The sequence below is a fragment of the Polyodon spathula genome, chromosome 25 (genome assembly GCF_017654505.1).
Source record: "Polyodon spathula isolate WHYD16114869_AA chromosome 25, ASM1765450v1, whole genome shotgun sequence".
In the NCBI taxonomy this organism is placed as follows: domain Eukaryota; kingdom Metazoa; phylum Chordata; class Actinopteri; order Acipenseriformes; family Polyodontidae; genus Polyodon; species Polyodon spathula.
In genome coordinates, this window is record NC_054558.1 from 16,867,291 (window position 1) to 16,883,752 (window position 16,462).

A 16,462-nucleotide genomic window follows, 5' to 3' on the forward strand; every position below is an offset into this window, starting at 1 on the left:
GTTTCTAATTCATCCTTAAGGATTCAAAATGCCCTTCAGTAGGTATTCTGTCGTACAGGGTAGAGGGGTCCTCAGTGTCATTCTTTAAATAGCAGGCTATCTGCTCCTGTCTCAAGAAACATCAATCCATCTTTCATGGGAGACTGCAGAGAAAAAGGCTTTTCTGACATAAAGAAACATTTCCAGTGCAATCCAGTGGGAGCCTACAGAGACCGACTGAATGAAGATAGCTTTGTGTAATTGAACTCAGTCTCGGAAATCATCATAAAGAGACAAGCAGGAGCTGGCAGCTATGAGCGGAATGAGGCCAGGCATGTTCTGGTTAAGTGGCAGTATCCTATCGACTAATTAATGCCCAATCAACATGCCTTGAACTCACACGATTGCCATTCACTGCATTCGAAATCACATTTTTAAAAGGCATTGATTGCGCATTGAATAGGTAGTCTGAATAAGGTATAGAAAACATTTTGAAAAGATGGAACTGGAAACAAGTTTAATCAGGATCTTGTATCTGCAGTATGTAAAAACACAGCTGTACCAACAGGCATGTTTCTGACCTACCGTTCCTCATCAGAGATGGCTAGGCAAGGGGGAGGGGTGTTGGAAAGGCCCTCTGCATTATAATGGACTAAAGAGGAAGCACTTTCTTTTGCAAAGTCTAAGAAAATGTCCCTTTCTTTATGATTGGTAGGTTGATAGCTCTACATACGTGGATAGTAACTCAGCTTTGGGGTTACAAAGCTCAGGTAAGTACATAAGCCATCAGTGTTTGACAACGACACAAGAAAACGCAATGCGATATGCAGTACTGGTGACCTAACACAGCTGCAGAGGGAGACAAAGTCTGTAGTGGTCATTTCTAAAATCAGAAGCATTCCCTGTGGTTAATAAAAGAACATTAGTCATGGTAAATAATGATCTTAGCATTATAAAAAATAAAAAAGACACACACACACACATAATAAGATATTAAACATGTTAGAAATTAAATATGTTGTAAGTGTATATTCTATATCACTAGCCTTGCTCCAATGTAATGGAGCAAATGCTTCTTGCATTTTCAATCTGTAGAGCAGGAACAGTCATGTGCTGCTTGAAAAGACTTCCTTGCAAACTGGTAACAGGCTTCCTTGTGTACGCTGGGCTCTACTCAAGGGCTTGTGTTAAAGGTTGTAGTTTTAGGGAGATACATTGGGGGAGCCTCACTGCACAAGGCCATGTGATTAAAAACTCTCCTGAAAGGGAGCTGACTGAATCTGACCCTTGTTAATTGTTGTCTACAAACAGGCATGATTTTCACCTTGGATAAAGACATGAATAACGATACCTTCAATGACATCAGCATACACAGATAAGGGAGCAGAGCTGCGGTTTACAGCTGTGCTGATAACCAATCTCCAGCTCAGTGGAAATATATTCTGTAAAATAAGCCATTTCATATCTGCACATGCACAGATAGCCTCTACATGATACATTCATGCTGTTTAATGGTTAAAAGCAGTGCTAACAATCCCTCCTTCTTTTCTTCTTTGCTTGTATTTAATACTTTCTTTTGAATAGGTGTATATGTTAAAGGCAATACTACTGATGACAAAGCTGCTGCTGCAGTGTCTTGGTACCTAATCACTTCATGTGTCGTAGTTCAAATTCATGGGTGGGTTTGAGGCAGAAAATCTACCACCTTTCCCAGCACTCACCTGCACACTTGCCAGTCTCCACTGGCTACATTGTAATTGAATTGTAATCGTTGCCCCCAATTTACAAATGTACCTGTATTGTGCTGTAATGACCTCAGTTGGATCTAATCTCAGTGTTTTTGTAATCCTCAGACAATAGTTACCACTATATCTTCAAATCAAGTCAATATTTGTTTACCGTATAGTCTAGGTAAAAAGTGGTCCTCAAACACAGTTACTGAAGCCACTTGTTTAAATAAAACAGTGAAAATCCTAAAAAAAAACAAGGAGGTTTAATGTTCTGAAATCATTATTTGCCCTGCCCTTTGTATGCACAAAATATATCAAATATATTGGTTGCCTAGAATAGGCTTAGAAATGTGTATATAGTGCGAGGGCTCTACGTTTGTGTAGTTGTGATGAACGTCTGGCTGAAATGATTGAGAGTATCAGACTCTGTGGGTGTATGGATGCTGTTATTCTGTCTGTCAGTCACAATTACATTTTCATATATTCTGCTTGTTAGTACATATCCCTCTCTTATTTCATCACCCCTTTAATGTAATATTTTTTACTCAGCAAGAAAACGGGTGGCAATTAAAATGGAACTCCCTGGTAAAGTCCTTACCGGTATTTTAAACACAAATGTTAAATGATTCCTGTCGAGCTTCCAAGCATTCTGTTTAAAAATGTATAATAAGTTAAACTGATTGATGGTGATGAGTCCCTCCACTGGGTTCTTGTGATTCCTACAGTGTGAATAAAGTTTGTTTGGTGGATCTAAAAATAAATCAGAGGAACAATGGGGAAAGGAAAAGGATTCCTCTCCCCATTTAAAGAAATCTGGAAAATTACACAAGAGCAGTGTAAAAAAAATTACAGATTGTCACCACTTTGTCTTCTGCTTATAACTCTTGAAAACTGTGAGAAACGTTAACATGATTAAAATGTTGTTGTTTTTTTTGAGTATGTCAAATATAAGGGAATTTAACTTCTTGCATATTGAAATATTGTGATTGAAATAGAATAGTATTATTTTAATTTTAATGTTATCATATACTGAGTAAGTGTTTTGAAAGGTGTCAAAGTACAATGACTTTACATTTGTATTGCTGTTTATGTTGAATTAGTGTGTTACTTTTAAGTTAGTGTGTAGTGCAAGTGTCAAAAGGATTTTTAGACATGTCTACTAACATTTCTATTGAATATATAATAATATGTACAAGTATGGGCTTACTATTAATATAAGTGGGGTCTAGTGGCCCTTGCAGAAGGTGGAGTGGTGCAAATTATCAGGGTGCTTTGAATACCCAAATACTTTAGTGTGAGAGGTAGTGTGAGTATGTGTGTGTGGTCTTGTTTCCCTTCACTCTGAGATCTGAAACATCTCACTTTGATACTTTGCAGCTTTGATACATACATATACTGGAAAAGCATTTTTGCCAGTGAAAATCATTTGGTAAGTGGCAGCTGTCTCCCTTTACTTGTGCCCAAGCACTCCCCCACAGTGAGGGAGAGGGGATAGTGAGTGATAGCCCCACAGGTGGACAGATGACAGGCTCACAAGTGTGTCTCTGTTTCATCTCTGGCACTGCAACACCACTGGCAACAGCTACAACCAAAAGGAGTGCCTGAAAACACAGCAACTACCCAAACGAACACAGGCTTTTATTGGTAAAGAAAACACAGGCATCAAACCTGACATCCAGGCCACACAGACCCGCCATTCAACCCTGCATCGCTGCCTGACAACAAAGGGATTCCATTTAAAGAACAAATCACGTTGAACAAATACTACCAGAACCATTTACAATAGAAAAGCAATGGATCTGGAACCATTGCACAGCTGTCCCGATCTGGTAGCACACTCTGAGGTGCTGATGTGGTCCTGTGGGACTGCAATGGAGGAACAGTCTGTATTGGTTCAAACCTTTCTGCAGGGCCATCATTCTATCAGCGGAATCCTCACAGAATTGCTACCATGGCCCCTACAGCTCTACTGTATTGTCACTGCAGTGCCACTCTCTGCATTGTCATTGAAGATCACTTGGTAAGGAAAGAGATCTAATGAATTTCTGATGACATACCAATTACAACACATGGAGCTTGCCTGTGTGAACTACTTGAGCTTGGGTGTGAGGAGGCAGTGCAGTCTTGTGGTTATTGTGTAGGGGGTTAGTGATGTGGGCTATTGTACACTGGCAGCTATAGTGAGACCACTAAGCTTGCTTCACCCGGCAGATGAAAAGCTATCGGATTAGCCCATCAACTTGCCTCTGAGGTACTAACGGAAGTCTCTGGGCTCTTCCAAATATTTATATCAATACAAAGGCCTTACTAACTATTTATAAAACTCTAGAACCAACAATAACCACAAAATATACACGATGTAAGTTTTGCAGCTTTCCCCATGCTTTTCCTGTGTTTATACTTTGCATTTACAGTAGTTTACCCTGGTTTGCCATGTTTCATGATATGTTTTACCATACCTCTCATGGTTTTACAATGTTTACCTCTGTTTTGCCTTTCACTATGCTTTATTACGCTTTGCGCTATGCTTTTTGCTAAAGGGCTATTCCAGTTTATTTATTTTTTTAAATACCTTGAGGTTATATCCACTAACTAAACACATGACAGAAAATGGTACACATTTACACTGTAATTCTGCCATTTAGCCTCCAGGGCTGAGTACAAGATTCCAGTGTCGACCTGTACGATTTTTGGAAATACCTTCATAAAAACCATCCCTGCCTCTTATCCCAAGTCCTCCGGTTGCCTTGACACATTAAGCTCGTGGCAACCCTACTGCTTAGAGGTGTGAAGTGCAATTTGTTGTTGTAGATCTGTATGCCCTTGGGGCAATTATCTAACCTCTCCCTCAGTCTTTCTTTATAATTGTTTTATGTAAGCAGCTGGCTCCCCCCAAAAATGCTGGACTTTAATAATCTAAACAGGATTAGTTATAAAATGGTAGTTGTGATTATAGAAGGATTCCTCTACAGGAGTTTTTTTTAAATCCATCATAATAAAAGCCATTAGCCGACCACAGCATTACCAGCAATGGCAACACAATGGATTTCCAACAAATATAAAACAGTGGTGTTGATATGAAAGAGCACTGTCTGGTACTGATTATTGAGGGTTAGGGCACAACTGGTTCCAGTAGAAGTCAGACTGTACTCTCTGATGCTTTAATCTGCAACCTGGAGAGGACTTCAATTCTTTTATTCCTGGGAAAATACTTAGGCTGGACATCCGAGCAATAGCTGGTTTGATGGTGACCCTGGGTAGCTCTGTATGCAGTACTTTGTCACCAGAATGCACTGTTAATGTTAAAATATAATACTAACAAAATATTGTAGAAAGAGCCATGTGGATGGAGTGGGGGCTGAGTAATGCAATCAAGAACTTGAGGTTCACATGGGTTGAGTTGCTGGGGACTGGAGATCCACATGGAGCACTGAATTGGTTTTTATGATCTTGCAGGCTTGTGAGGAAAATCGTCTGTGTTGGTTCAACCCACTGCACCACAGAGACTGCTACTGGTCAGTCACCAGACGAGGCCAGGCAGAGACACTTGGCAGCGTCTGCTCCTTAGGCACTTGGCTAGACAGAAATGGTGAGGTGACATTCAAACTGGGAAGAAACAGGTAATATATATAATGCATAATATGATTGTGCTACATATAAATTGATATTATTTTGGTTTATGAAATTCGAATGTGTATAGACAGATTCAGCTGCCATAGAAATTTAGTTTGGGAGTTGGAGGGGGGAGGGAAAATAAACTGTCTCAATAAATTCCAGGTCACATACATTTCTTTGTCAAAAATGACGCAGAATTCATTGATAAACATCTTTTAAAATATTTGTTTTAGCTGCTTGTTTTACGAGCAAGGCCAGGCCAGTTATTATCTAGCCATTGCACGGTGCTGGAGATTGATGAGTGAAGACAGGACACCCAGCACCAGTGAGAAGCTTGGAAGAGCCTCATTCACACTCCCTCACACATCAAAGAGACAGGCCCGCAGTGCAGCCTTCAAATGCAAGGGGGATCATTTTAATTAGATTTTATCACACTTGTGGGCAGACTTCAAAAAATAAACAGCTAAAAAGCTACACGGGGGGGCTGGCCACAATTTGTTCGCATTTAACAGGAAATGCAGAGGTAATTAACAGTTGCTTATCCTGGGAGAGAAGGCAAGCGGGCTGGCTGGGGCTGGTTGCGCCTAGCTGTGTGTGTGTGTGTGTGTGTGTGTGTGTGTGGGGGGGGGGGGGAATTGGAAACAAATAGGAGGTGGTTTTATCCTTAACTTTTTAAAGGTGCTTAAAAAACACAATTATTAAATTTTACCACAGCAATTATCCATTGTAATATGAGTCTTACTCTACTTTTACCATGTGACTTCAATACTGTACCATGGTTGTCATGGTTTTTACTATATCACACGTATCTGTCATTTCCCATGCTTCCATGTTCTTTACCATGAGTTCAATAGGATTTTACTTTCCTTTACTACATAGGCTGTTACCATGGTATCCCAATCGATGATTTACCCTGGTAAATAACAAAGTTTTCTCAGTGCGTGTATTATATTTCATGTATAATCACATGCACATGCATGTTTTCAGATGTATTTTGTTTGCTTTATGTTTTAATGAACAGCTCTAAAGTTCTGTGCATCTCTTGGTAGAAGTTGTGTTTGACTGGCTGTAATATATTGCCTTGTAATCCATAGCTTTATCACAAGATAAAACTAAGAAGTAGACAAACATCTTGGCTTCTGATTGCAACTAGTACAGCAATCACGACATCAATGAAAATGTCAAGATCACGAGAGACTTCTTCTGTTCGTGGGACTTATATATATATATATGTACTTGATGAACTTTAATGTACTAAAAGAAACTTTGTAAATTCTACGACAATTATTAAGACTTTTTGTCTGTTAAGTCTTTATACTTTCATTAACACTTATAATCGCTACATACGGTTGTCATTGAATTTACAGTATTTTTTTTCACAGTAACATTTTTTTCTAAATGCACTGCTATTATAGTTCTGGATAAACAGTTCTTCCAATTCTAATCATTCATGGCGTTTTCATAAATATTCATGAAAACAGACTTTCATGCAAGTGAGTTCTATCTTAATGGCTTTCTCCTCTCCTGAGGCAAACTTATAGCATCTTGCACTGATTGAAATAGAGGAAAAAAAACACAAAGCAACTGAGCTTTGTCATTTCCCTGAGTGCCTCTTAAGTGCTGTAATAATCCTTGAGAAGTGGGAGGTTACCTGGAGTTAATGCCATCGGTCACAATGGCTAAAGCCAAGCCCAGCGGATTATTGCTATTACATTAATGTGTGAGCAGACAAAGGACTCCTGGATACCCAAAGAGTTAAACAAAAAGAACTACAAACCTGTTTGTGACGTATTAAATGCAAAGAAAGACTCTCTGAATTACTGACGCATCAAAGCATCTAAACATCACCTGTTTGTTGCACCTTACCAATGATCTTCAATGGCAATAATGACATTACTGTGGTTCAGTTCTAAAGGGCAATAAATTGCAGTATTATAGAGTTAAAAAGAAGGCAGCATTTAGATTAATTGCGTTTAGAGCTTTAAAATAACCCCCAGTTTGCACAATGTTCTCATTATCTAACTGCCCTTGCTGTTAATGCTGTGCTGGTAATGCCCACAATGTGTAGTAAAATCCACAGTGACTCCAGAATTAACCCAAGTAAAATGAGTTTAAGCTTGAACAGATATAGGTGATTTCATTAAATTGAATATAGAAGGTGATTTTTTAACGAGAATACAAACAACAACAGCCCAGGTTTGTCATTGATTGACAGTGTGGATCACAAAATGCACATTTGCACACAAGAGAAAAAAAATAACCCACGGTCCTAAGAGAAACATGTTAAAGCATAGTAAAAAAAAAAAAAAAAAAATTTAAAGATAACATTATAAAAAGTCCAGTAAACTAGTACCTTCCTCAGTGTATTATTTCAATTGTTTTTATGGTAAAGCTGGTTAAATGCATGGCAGGCAGGAGAAGCTAAGGGAATCCACTGATATAGACCAGCATCCCCAGAGAGATCTTTCAAAGTGCTCTGTGACGGACGCTGGGTGGTCAGTACTCTTAAACCTTCTTGAGATGTCTGGGGATGATAAGGCTTCCTCTACACAAGCTTAAGAACCCCCTGGACCATTTCACCATTTCAAGTGTTTTATTTCACCTGTTTTATGTTGTGAAGTCTTTCAAACACTTGAGAGTGTCCTGACAACAATCCATATATAGATTGAAACACTGATGTCCGAACTGCAGCGATACATTGAAACAAACCACCGCTTGTGCATCAAGGAAGAACATGTGGGCAAGTTAGTGGAAGAGTGCCCCTGAGTGCTTGCTTTTTATAGGGGGGAAGGAGGAGGGAAGCAAAATATTTAAGTTACAACCAGGAGAAAAGTTGAAACATTTTTTAATGAATATCAATAAAACAAACTTCATATAAGTCCCATGAACACTACACAGTATCATTCTGCCTTCTTCATTATTTTACCCTAAAATGTAATGCATGGGCTTAGTTTGAGAGATGGTGAAAAACAATACATTATTGTTCCAGGGACATCCTCAAGGTACTGCTAATGGAGGATAAAGGCACGGGATGCGCAAATGCTATGGGAATCAGTGCCACTAATAGTCTAACAGTAACTTTTGTTTTATTGGGGAACTGTCAAGCCAAGTGCAAGAAAAATAAATAAAATCATCAAAGTGTCTTCATTTTCATTTCTTTCTAGTTGGCTTCTTAAGAAAAGCACCACTATTATCTTAAAGACATTTGCACCTAATAACACCAAACAGAGACCCCTTTAGTTAGGATATTACCTATAAAGGTGGTCTGTAATTAAAAGCTTCCACAGTGTATATGCATTAAGGTGTTTGAAAGTCTTAAGGGAACTATGCAAGTCTACTGTAAATGACAGTAAATGACAAACTATGATTTTCAAAACCAAGTCAAAATAATAATTAAACTCTGCTTTCAGAGACAAAGAACACAGGTGTGCAAGATGTAATGACAAACAATGTAATATTAACTATTTCAAGAAACTACCATAGGGTATATGAAATTAATGTGTCTATTGCCACCTTATTTTTTCCTTGTGTATCAAACCAATACAGGGTCATTTTAAGACCATTGCCTAATTCCATTTTTTTATGTAAATTCCAGTCTACAGTATGTATGAGCATAATATAATACTGTTTAAAGATGCTCACATTAAAAAATCCTATGCATACCCTCTTGTGCCCATTTTAAGATCATTTTTCCATTGTGCATTCATTATATTATGTGACGGCAGTCTTTAAATAACTCCAGTGTTCAGTATGTTGTTTAGAGTTAGGGACTTCTAACACACTTAAGATAAATTAATCCAGGTTAAAACTGCAGTGTAGACAGGACTTTCAACTCAGATGCATGCAAACTCCAGAGGAGTATTGAAGCTGAAGGTCTGCAGGCGTTCCTTTGCTCCTGACTCAATTGTCACCATCTGATTATTTTTCTACTTAAGAGCATGAGCTGAAACCAAAATGGCAAGGTACTAATTGTCTACTTATAAAATAATTAAACAAGCTGTCTAATGTTTTAGGTGCAATCAGTGGCCCTGCAGGAGAGAAGGATTTAATCGAGCAGCCTGCTAACAATCAGTGCAGATCAAAGGGCCGGAGCGAGGAGTAGTTAGCAGGTCAGAGTGCTTCTATCATGGCCAGCAGAATCTATGTAAAACTTCTCATCAAATATTGTCTTTATCGCATGCTGCTGTTTGTGCTGAGAGATGCTCCTTTTAACCACAAGGTGCTTAATTCACTTCTAAGAAGGACATCTTTCTGAAAAAGCCCCAGACCATTTACACCTGGGCTGACTGGAGACCTTCTCTGTAGTTCTGAAGGTGGCGCTGATTTGCACTCAGCACAAAATGCAGTCGTAATCCCACCAGCCCTACTCCCATTCCAAAAGAAGCACACTCTCCTCCACAGAGAGAACATTTAGTGAGGGGACATACACGCAAGAGCTCAAGTAGTTACCAGAACATGTAAAGAACACTGTTATCAGATTAACTGTCATGTACAGTCAACACAGAACAGGGCACCTGGATTCAGTTTTTTTAAAACATGAACATATCAACACACATCTTCACTAAGGCTTCCATCTAGCTGGAGTTGGAATTATTATTATTATTATTATTATTATTATTATTATTATTATTATTATTATTATTATTATTATTATTAACAAATCTGTAGAACAAGAACTAAATAATAAATAGCATATACAATATAAGATTGTACAAGTATAATTTGTGCCTTTACAGTTGTGCTGCATTATGGTTCACAAGATATTGTGATGTTTGGTTCTAGGTTTTTTGCTGCTTTGATACTTTGTAATTGTTATTTTTAATGTTTAAGTAGACAGTGGATAGGATTGGCAGATTTGTGATGCCTGGTTCAAGTTTAATTAGATTTTGAGTGGTCATAGTGGCAATAGCAAAGCAGATTCAACACCTCTTAGAAAAAACCACCTCAGAGCACTCCAGGGCCTATATTTGTTCATGTAATTCACGTAACGTTCTGGATAAATACACTTGATCTGCAAGATCAAAGTGCTGTAATGAAAGAAACACCCTTTCTCACATATCGACTAATTGCGGTATATTCAGAGTTCATTTAAACAGTCTCTTATCAGACAGCTTAATTTAGCAACAGTTGCAGCTTTGGGGGGAAATATTTGTTCAGATTAAAATCAAACAATGAAAGTACATTTACCTCATCTCTGCACGCGCTCTCTTTTAAGCAGGGAATTGACTTTCGAACTTGCAAAGCTGTGAATGGCCCAGGATCTGATTAGCTGTGTGATAGGCTGCCCCTTTCTTCTGCTCATCAGGTAAAGCTCACTGGTCTGCTTGCAATCCCTGCAGTTCAGCTCAAATCCCATGGTGGCACCCATAGCTTTCAGCCTAATGCCATCAAAGACTGGAATTGAGTTCTGAGAGGTGTGTGGGCTCCTTTGTTTGAAAGGAAAACAACATTAGTTTTATAGGCAAGAAACTGTAGCTGTAAAAGAGGGGTGGAATGAATAGAATAGAATATCATTTCCACAAGGATACACAGAAGCTGTGCAGACATTACAATAAAGATTATCAACGATAAAAGATATTCAGGGTCCTCTTAAAAACAGACATTTTATCATTCAAAATTAGAGCCATCTGTAAGAAAAGATGAACACTATGGCCTGTGTACCCTGAAGGAACATGTTGTAAGTTTGCCATTGCCATTGCATTTCATGCTTATGATTCTGCTAGGGTATTTGTATAATGACATTGTAGTATTTTTCAAACTTTTCTGTAAGGGTTACTGCATTTAGGAAAACAGGCTTATTGGAAAAATATTAATACATATTAACAAAATAACATTTTCCTAGAACTAGGCTCCTGGACTTAATACAGAATGCTTTTAAAAATAACTACTGTTCATAATGATGACTCTGCTTTGCTGGTCTATTGTGTAGAAAGCATATGTGACGTATAATGCAAGGAAATAGCCTTGCAAACCTGCAATACATGACAGTAAACATCCGGAACATTAAAGGCTAACAGTGTGTATCCAGATAGTTATGCATTGGACGGTAACAGCAAAAATAAGCCCAGTTTAACAAACAACAGGGATTTTAAAACAAGATCCAGCTTGATATCTGTATCAGGGGCCAATCTGGAATACTGCATCCTGTGTTTAATAATAATAACACTACTACTACTACTACTAATAATAATAATAATAATAATAATAATAATAATAATAATAATAATAACCCAGTCCTGTGTGGTGTTTGTTGCATCCACAAGGGGCAGTGCTGTAATTTAGAATTTAGACATGATTCTGAGTGCTCTATTTTATACTGTATCAAACTTCACCAGGATGTCATGATTGAAATATAGAAATTGATACAAATTGTATTTAAGAATTCAGTTGACATAACTGCTGCTCCATACCGACATCAAATGGCTCTTTAAGGAATAAAATTAAGATTCCCAAACAGGGAAATGACAATGGCACGAGCCAGGGGCAGGAACAGGAAGGCCAGCTCAAAGGAGACCCTCATCCTTAAACAAATATCTGTTTAAATAATAAAAAATAAAAGAGGAAAAAACAGGCTTTCCTGTGGGCGCGCCGCCCAATCCCCTCGTCTGAGTGCAGTGGCCCGGGAGACGAGGCCAGGCCTGGCACTGAACAGACAGCGGGCCTCTTGTGTGGAGAGGATGTTCAGGGCTAATTTTAACAGCTATCACACTCCCCACTCACAAAGACTCGCCTCACAGGAGGCTGCATTCACTCCATTGTGCTGTGTGTCTCGGCACGCTCCCTAAGTCTTGTGCAGGATCTAAATGAAGGTTCATTCATTCATTACCCCAACTGATGTGCCAGTCAGCTGGATGCAAACACCTTTTCATGCAACACTTGCAATTCAACTGTATTTTTTCCCCAGGGATCTCAATCTCAACTTTTGTGCAATTTGATAAACCTGTACTTTACCAGCAATTTATTTGACATTTTTAATTAAGAAGTAAGTTAAACGTTAGGAGAGAAAATTATCTTGCACTGAATCGCAAGAGAAATACATGCATGTGCCTGTGGCCAAGAACCTTTGCTGCCATTATACAAATACCAACAGTATGCACAGAAACACAGGAAACTGGAAAAAGCAGAAATAGAAAGCTTGTTGTGGCTTTACACCAGGGTTTAGGAAAGGTACTACCATATTTCATCCACTTAAACAGTGACAGAGCAGCACCCATGGGTACCATCTACACAACTCTTTAAAAGTTTGGAGTTATTAAATAATACTTTGTAGGTATGAAACAGTCCCAGGTAGCCATTGAAGCAACCAACAAGTCGAGAACCATTTCATAAACATCTTTGATTTGAAACTGAATAGCCCGATGTCTCAAGGGATTTGTTGTCCTGGGATAGAAAGAGCCCAAGTCACTTAGAAAGAATCACTGTAAGCTTCTCATCTACCACACAAATCTCTGAAGACATTTAGACAGGTGTGAAGGACCATAGATTCCAGCTCAGGGACATTGCTGAAGGCATCCTATTATGTATTCTGCAAAGGACCTGTCATCCTAGCCATGAAAACTCATCCCAAAGGGCCCATAGATGGATTTCATGTCAAACGAAAGCTTTTTTTTTTTTTTTAATATGCTAATTTCATTCATGTAACTGCACACATGAATAACCCAGCTGACAGAGGGTCAAAAGGTCATATGAAGACATTTTTATTCATCAAAGCACACTGGTGTGATGATGAGAGAATAATACTTGTAGTTTGGCTTTTTTCTGGATTATTGTCTTTTAACATGTGTGGCATTAACATGTAACTTTCATCTTTCAAGAAAATCTGGAAGTATGGACCATTTGAAAAGAGAACAGCTTACGTACTTAAACACATGTCATACTTTCACCACTGACTTATAATGCCACTTTAAAAAATGTAACTGTACAAGGAACCCCTTAAGGTTAAAAATATATTTTAAAAAATATGCTTTAAAAATATACATCCCAAAAGCCTGCAGAAACTTTTTTGTACTGATTAGACACCATACAGTAATTCTGTTACAGAAACCAAGCCTGTCTAGCAGTGTCAGCAACTGCTCTAAGAAAACTGCATCAAAGCAACAGAAGTCTTTGAAGTGTGGTCTAAACTGTGACTAAATGTAAAGCTGGTGCTTAACAAAATACAATCAGTATCTCCGTTTCCTTTTTTTTAGCAGTTTTTTTTTTAAAGCTTTGACTCTTCATATAGGCGCTGTGAATGTAGGACTGAGGCGAAGATAATTGTTAAATTGTTCTCAAGTTGAGATGTTACATAAATTGGCGCCTTCTGTGAATAGAGATGAATACTAGACAAGGCCAGGGTAGCCAATTTAACTTGCTCTAGCGGAAAATAACAAACAAAATGTCCCATTTTCCAACTTTCCCATGCATGGCTGTCTATCCTACAGGTCTTGCCTAAGCCAGCGCCAAGCACTGTTTTCTTTACAGTCTCTTTACGTTTGTATCATCCTTCCTCACAGCATACTTACTTTGTTCTGTAAGAAAATGCAGCTGTTCCGGTATCAGTTGTGTGAAATGATTGCACCTTTATACTCTGTCATAGTACCCCACCTACCTACCTGATAGGTGTCCTGGACTATTGCTATATATTGAATCTTATCTCACTGTATAATACCTGTTTAGCTCACTGTTTTAATAAATAGCTCCATTTGGGGCTATTTGAACATGTAATCAAAGGGTAACTGTGTTCAGGGTTAAAGTTTAGTGACTGCGTGAATATTTAACATCCCCTGTATAATTCTATCATCTAGTGACGGTTGCACGGCAACTATATATTATCAAATGTAGTGCTGATCTGCACTGTTGAGAGACTTCAATTTAAAACACACACAATAAGAAAACCTTTATGCTAAAATGCGGTAAAGAGGGTGAATTCTTCCCCTTCCCCTTGCCCCTTTCTCACAGGTGTCCCCCATGAAAGAAGCTTCAGTACGGGGATGGCAGGCTGTCAATGGGTAAAAGGGAGAGAGCTTCGGAGGGATGCAGAGGGATAAAACTCGCAGCTGCTTGTCAGTCGCACGCGACAAAAACAACAAAGTGTTTACTGTGACAGCAGATCACACCCAAGCCAAGGAATTCAGATTCCAAGGAGCTTAGTTCTCTGTTATTCCTTGAATCAAAGAGGCTGTGTGGTCTAATACAGGAGCAGGAGGCAGGGGGGGACTGAAAGCAGGCTGCTATGCTTGCTGATGTACTGCTGTGGAGTGGAAGACAGTGCAGCCTAGTGGTCAAAGCGGAGACCTACAAGCTCCAGATCAGAAGATGCTAGCTGCTGTATAAAGTACAAAGAAAAACTTATTTCTTACTAATCCATTATAAAATTTGTTACAAATTATTTTCAATGGCATTGCAATGGTATTAGGAAGGTATGTCAATAATAGCACAAGGACAATTACAATATTATAGTATAATGGTACCAAAGTGGCAACAAATATATTTTGACATAGCAGCACCAATGAAATCACAATGGTATAAACCATAATTCAAAGGTTACCCATTGCAATCAGTGTGCTAATGCTGTTTCTGTATCTTTGTTGAGAGTTAAAGGAGTGCCGAGGGGAGAGGGGAGGAGGGAGAGGGGAGGGGGGTAACAATTATGCTAATAACAGGAGTAAGGTTAGCACACATTGAGTAAAAGTGAATGAAAAGAGAAATATCATTTTTAACTATTAAGAACTAAATCAACCAAGCAAACATAGCTGCTAACGCCTTATCTGTGTATCTATGGGGGTTAAAGAGAAAGAAAGAAGTTGAAATGCAACTACAAGGGTCTGAAATGGTCTTTATCAGATGTATGGTATAAATCGCTTAGCCATTATGTCTTGAATGTTCACTTGCCTTAAGCGAGAGGGGTCCTTATACTCTTGACAGAACCACATTGGCTTATGAACACAAAGATGCCACTACACCATTTGCCTATTTGCAAAACTATAATGTACTCAAAACTCAATCGACTTATTTCTTTTTGCTTTATAGGTATGAATGAGTGTTTCAAATGTATGGATGCATTTTTTAGCTACAAAGGTAAACATCCTTTTAATAAAAGCAATGGATGATTGAACTGCTTGCACACACAAACATGAGATACATCCAGCATGCACTACGTGATTACCTAATCAAGTCAGATAACCGGTAGGCTATATTTTGACAGTGTGATTAAGTATGCTTAGTACTATGCATCTGTTTAAATTGTTAGTTTTTTTTTTTTACTAGGACTGCTCAGCCTCCTTTTAGCTAATGTATTATTAATGCCTGCTAATTATGCATTTGTTTAACTAATGAGTTACTAATGCCACCATAAGGTGAGCACATGCTATCCTAATTAACTATGCAAATTTGTGTGTATGATTTAAGAGTTCATACTCGGCTAATTACCACACTTCCACTGTGTCATTAGTTAGGGAGTTGTTTTCATGATACAGTGATGCCCCCAAGTATGGACGACCTCTGCTAATTTCATTCCACTTATACTCCAGAGTGGCATGCATTTGGATTGTCACTAACAGGTTTAATTAGCTGGTTTTAACAGATCTAGCTCAGTGAACTCAAGAGGATGTCTACTGGTCTTTTCTTCTCAGCCACTGTGGGAAGTTTCTCCAGTGAGGGACCGTAATTAGACTTTGTAAATTGGAGATACAAATGGCTTGTTTCTGTGTAAAAAAAAAGCTTCCATATTTGATTTAAGTTCTCATCTGCTTGTGGGTTTTGTAACAGTACAGGAAAGCATTTTATTATAGTAAATGTAATGTATAGAGTTATTTTTTTCATATAGTTTATCATTTACAAACTCTACAGTTTTCGCCTGTCAGACAAAAAAGGCACTGGATCCGGGATCTGGTACGATCCGGCACAAATGAACCACAGATTGTGTGTAAAATCTTTGCATGCTGGTTTGCAAAAAAAATAAAACATTTACCACACACACACACACACACAAAATGAGTTGTTACCAAAAACAAAATGCAAAGTTGTCTATAAACTGCAATAGCATCAATGTAGATTTTGAATGAAGAAACTAACTGGGTGTCAGCACTTAACTCATTTTACATCTCGTCTTGAAACATTGATCTCCTTACAGAAAACACGATGGACACAAACTCTGT